Genomic DNA, 6,123 nt, shown 5'->3' on the forward strand with positions numbered 1-6,123 from the left:
ATATTTCTTTCCACATAGTTTGTTCATTCAACTATTAAATATTTATTGGGTACTTGCTAAGGGCCATAATTAGGCCTCCATTTAGGGAAGAGAGTTGTGAAGGAAAACAACTAAAGTCTTATCCTCATGGAGCAGGGAGATAAGGAATAACTGAATCATACCTAATCATACCTAAATATGGGTAGGGGAGCACTGAGGATTTAACCCAGGGGTGCTTTAACACTTGCTACATCCCCGACCCTTTTTATTTTATTTATTTTTTATTTTGAGACAGGCCCTCACTAAGTTGCTTAGGGTCTCACTAAATTGCTGAGTCTGGCCTCCACTTGTGATCCTCCTGCCTCAGCCTCCCAAGCCACTGGAATTATAGGTGTGTGCCACTGCACCTGGCTACAAAAAAATTTATAAGCAATAAAACCAAGAACCTATAAAACTATAATTATTCCAACATTCATTTTTACAGTTACTCTGTGCAGAGAGAAATTTCCAATGCACATTTCTTACTTTTTCAAAGTTCTTATTTTACATATATTTTTCATATTTCTTATTTTCTTAGTTCTTTTATACTTCTTCTTTTAACAAGTTATCACTCATTTTAAAAATAGAACCTTTGGGTCTTTACTGTATTTCATTTCATGTCTTATATACACATGCTCAAAAACTGAAAAGTTTTGAGTTCTTTAAAGTTTATTTTATTCTATCTTTGCAGTACCTTCAGACTCATGAGACTACTTGTATCTTCGTAGTAGATGGATGTACTTGTATATTTTTAATAAGTTTTAAATTGAAAACAACTCAGTTTGACGTTTCAAAGTGTTTATTTCTGAAGGCAAAGCAGTCTAATAGAAAATGGACACACTGTAATGTTGCTAGCATCTCAGTAGAGGGCGCCTTAACTTAAAAATGAAGAATGATTTGGGAATAAATTGTAGAAGCTAAGAAAGGAGTGCATGAAGGTGGGATAAGAGGAAAGAAGGATGATAGGTGGATCTTTTTTTTTTTTTTTTTAGTCATCCACATTAATAGTTACAGATCTTTAAAATATACTAACAAATAATAAAAGAGCCAAAATATGATTTAAAACCTGAGTGCTAAATTTTTGTTTTTAAAAAATATTCTGTTCATATTCATTCACTGTGCACTTCAGTATTTGAATCAATGGAAGAAATGTAATATATTAAACTTTTAAAACTATTTTATATATTTCTAAATTATCATATCAGCATCCATCCACCAATAACAAAGTTAAAGTTTCGTAATGAGTCTGGACTTTTATAATCCTTTTAAATGATTTCTCAGTGACTCAGTCATCCATTTAAGCCCTGAACTATATAATGTAACTTTATGCTGCATAAAAAGGACATGGGATAAAGTTATTCCTTTAATTTAGTTTTTAATTGTGCTAAGATGTACATAACCTAAAATTTACTATCTTAACCATTTTTACATATTCAGTTTGGTGGCATTAAGTACATTTACATTATTGTGCAAACAACTCCACAATTCTTCACCTTACAAAACTGAAACTTCGCCTTGCAAAACTATTTACCCATTAAATACTAACTCCCCATACCTCCCTTTCCCCATCCTTTGGCAACCACCACTCTATGAATTTGATTGCTCTAGGCACCTCATATAAGTGAATCATACATTATTTGTCCTTTTGTAACTAGTTTATTTCACTTAGCATTAATATCCTCAAAGTTCATCCCTATTGTAACAAGTATCCATGTCCTTCCTTTTTTAAGGATGAACACTATTCATTGTATGTACATACCATAGCTTGATTATCTTTTCATCTATAGATGAACATATGGGCTACTTCCACCTTTTAATTATTGTGAATTCATGCTGATATGAACAAAGATCTCTTTGAGACCCTTTGATTTTTTTTAGAAATATACCTAGAAGTGGAATTGCTTTTTTTTTTTTTTTTTTTTTTTTTTTTTAGTAACTGCCATACTGTTTTCAATAGCAGTTGTACCATGCTACATCCCCATCAACAGTACACCAAGGTTCCAATTTCTCCACATCCTCACTGATACTTCCTATTTTGTTTTTCATTTATATTTGATAGCAGTTATTATGGTTTTAATTTTGAGGGTTTTATTTGCATTTCCCTAATGATTAGTGTTGTGGAACAGCTTTTAGTGTGTTTTTTGGTCATTCATATATTTTCTTTGGAGAAATGGCAAGACCTTTGCCCATTTTTTAATTCTTTCTCTTACATTGTTGAATTTTAGTTCTTTGTATATTCTGAAAATGAAGTCATCAGATATATTTTCTTCCATTTCATGGGTTGCCTTCTCACTCTGTTGTGCTTTTAATGCACAGGTTTGTTTTTTTTTTTTTTTTTTTAGTTGATATAGTCCAATTTATGTTTTTTTTTTTTTCTTTTGGTGACTAACAACTAGTTGTGTAACCCTTGAAAAGTTCTGTTGTCAAAATGTGCCATTTTTAAAGTTGTTTAATCTTGGTTTTTCTTCATTATTGTTGTTACTAATTAGTCATCCCTGTTAATGTCTATGCATGTTCAAGTGTCTTCTACATGTTGACTCTGTAGGGATCATTATGCAGATATATACAGTAAACTTATAGTCATATAATATTAATAATTTTATATTTTTAAAATATTTTTAGTTGTAGATGGATACAATACCTTTATTTTATTTTTTATTTTTATGTGGTGCTGAGGATAGAACCCAGTGTCTCACAAATTGATGGAAGGATAGAATCACTTGTTTAGTAATCAGGCAAATTTGGATAGCATACCCACTAGGTTTAAGGTACTTAGCTAGCTATTATGCAGGATCCAGAGAAGAGCCCAGCCCTACATTATATATTTTATTTTCAAGTAAACCTTTAATAGGCTATAAAGAGAAAGTGTTTTACAGGGCCAAGTACCATAAACTCAATTTGAGTGAGCCTGTGCAGAAAATAAAGGACTTGTAGCCGGGATTTGGGAAAAACAAGAACCATGAACTGGAACTGTCTCAAGAGTCTTTATCTTTTATCTCTGCTTCTTCTGTGCTCCTGCTTCCATACTGTTCACAGTCCTCAGTTTTATTCACATATTTGGAACAGCTCTCAGTTTTATATTTTACAACTTCAAGCACCAGAGAGTGCTGAGCCTTTCTTAACACTGTCTCTAGTACCACCAAGTTCTCCAAATCCTTACAAAAGACTCACTGACCTACCTGAGGAGTTCATCACTGAAGTGATTAAAAATGTCCAGGTGCCCAGGGTTATGGCAAAGCATTGTAGTTTTCAGTGTAACCAAGAAAAGGAAAAGGGGAAAAGAGGTGTACTTGTACAGATAGGTTTTCCTTATTGATTTTAATTGACTTTAGTTTCAATATATCAGATTATATTTAATTACTCAAATGTTCAAAATTAGAACAAGAAAGAATGAGGTATCTCTGAAATTATTTAAGGCAATGGCAAAATGAGATTCAGTTTTAAAAAAACTAAGTCTATAAGCAATTTTGGAGGAGCACAGACTTTTTTGTTAAGTAATATAGAACCAACAGACTGTTAACAGACGTTTAGACAATAGATAACCTATAAAACATGAAATGCAAAAGAATGCAGAATTTTCAAAATGTCTAAGTCATTCTGTGACTTGAAACCCACACCCACACTGTAAGTTTAAAAAGTATTGGATTAGAAGAGGATGTCTGGGATTCCTGCTGCTGAGTCTGCACACCTTCTCCCTCCCACAGGGGAAGGGACATCTGCCCTTCACCTCCAGCCTTGCACAAGAAACTTCAGTGAGACTACCTGAAAAGTTTGAGATAGGTCTCATGAGTTTTAAGAACATAATAAACACAATTAAGAAACATTAGGCAGCTGTTTTCACAATAAAGTGAAAAAGAAGCTTCTAACTTGAGCAAATTAACTCTCCCAGAGTTTGTGGAAAAAGAATTCATAATTTTTTCTGTTCCACAGGTAGACTTTGTAAGAGAGAAGCAGGGCAGGGTTTTATGAGAGCTTGTCTACAAGAGATGCCTAGAGGGTTAAACAGACTTCAGCATGAGAAAAAGGGGGTTTCCAAAGAACCCACCAAAGATCTCCAGAAGTGAGCTTTGAAAGCTGTCGGGGAGAGAATCCAGTACTGTAGGCAACAATACAGGTCTAGTAAGAACCTGCCTACTGGCCCTTTCACCTCCTCTCTACTCTGTTGTGACTCTGAGGTGCTTAGCCAGCTGGAGAAAGACTCCTAGAAGGAAAAAAGCAAAAGCAAAAGCCCACAAACATGCTCACCTCTCACTGCAGACTTTTAGTCTACAGGCAGGTCTGAGCAGAGGGAAAGAAAGAAGTTTTTTTTTTTTTTTTTTTTTTTTTTTGACCAGAGAAAAATACAAATGTATTAAGTAAATACTGGGCAACTACAACTGGAATTCGCCCATGTTGTTAAATGCCATCTAATGTTAATCATGTAAGATGTGGGAACTATTCCTTTGAAAAAGAACATTAACACTGGTTCTCAGCTATAAACTGAAAAATATCTGGAGGGAGCCTGAAACCTGTTCAAACAAGTGGGTCAGAGCTGGTTTCACTGGTGCTCATATCCCTTGCCCAAAAAGTTGCCAAGAAGACAAGGGGAAGATAGATAAAACGCCGGGAAGGTACAACCTATCAATGATGACATTCCCAACATACCAGTGGGACCTATATATATAGGCTTTCTGTCTTTAACAATTCCAAAATACTAAAGGAAAATAACAGGAAGTGGCATGTGGGGTTACTTAAAGAAAAATCTAAGTTACCCTTTTTTTTTTTTTGAGGAGTGGGTACTGGGGATTGAACTCAGGGGCACTAGACCACTGAGCCACATCCCAGCCCTATTTTTGTATTTTATTTAGAGACAGGGTCTCACTGAGTTGCTTAGCACCTCGCTTTTGCTGAGGCTGGCTTTGAACTTGAGATCCTCCTGCCTCAACCTCCCGAGCTGCTGGGATTACAGGCATGCACCACCATGCCCAGCTCTAAGTTACCTTTAACCAAATTATTTCTATTATGATTTCCCACTCAGTAAATGCTATTAAATTTTTTTTAATTATACATTTTATCTATACTATTTTGTGAAAAAGCAATTACATTAGAATCAAATTGGTTGACCAGTCCAATCATAACAATGCTCAACATTTCCCATTTTTGGCAACTTCTATCACTCTCGATTTTTGGTAAATCTGCTCTATGTTCCCAGCATCACAGCACCCCTGGCCCTTAGCAACCATTCCAGAAAAAAGATGATCCAATAATACTACCTATTCTTAATTTCATCAAATAAGTTTAAAATTCTTTCTCTACTAATAAAGTTTTTCATGCTTCTTATGAAAGATTTGACATCATACAATGGTTCTGTTTGTTTGGAAGCATGGACAGTTTTCCACTATAGTCTTCATCATATAACTGTTAAAGGGGAAAAAAAAGAAGATTCATATTTCTTGAGTTTTTCCAAACCCTGAATTTCTTCTCAATCTATGATGAACAAACACAAGATCCATGCTTCTTATTGGAACTATTTTTCTTATTGAGGTTTTTTTCCAGATCCAGAATTTCTTCTAAATCTACAAGGAAACAACCACAGGATTGGGAACATTGTTTCTGAGATAGACCCATTTACTGATGAGAAAGTCCTATTCCAACTGCAGAAATTTACCTGAGTCCCAGCCTTTTCAGTTTAACAATACACCTACCACCTAGAAAAATAAATCCAAGTACCCATCTGGGTTGAAGAAAAAGAGTTATTTATGACTTTGCAAAAAAATGGGACAATGTAATGTAAAATTCCCAAAAAGTCAAATGGTGCTACATAAGACATTTTTGTTTTGTTTTGTTTTTTTTTTCAGGAAAAAGGAATTATATGAAAACTTCTCATTTTTTTTTTCTTCTTCTATTTTCTATGTCCAAAGTTGAAGGCAAGTCATACTATAGGGTCCATCACACCTTCTTAACTAAAAACCTACTCGTGCTACTTTTCTTCCAGCTTTGGCCACAATGAAAATTAACTCTACTCTGCTATATGACTCCACAAAAACAGGATGAATAAAACTGTAATACAGCAGCCTCTCATCTTACGTAAACAGGTTTCCATCATGGACTCAAACTGGGTTGTTT

This window comes from Sciurus vulgaris (genome assembly GCF_902686455.1).
Source record: "Sciurus vulgaris genome assembly, chromosome: 1".
NCBI lineage: Eukaryota > Metazoa > Chordata > Mammalia > Rodentia > Sciuridae > Sciurus > Sciurus vulgaris.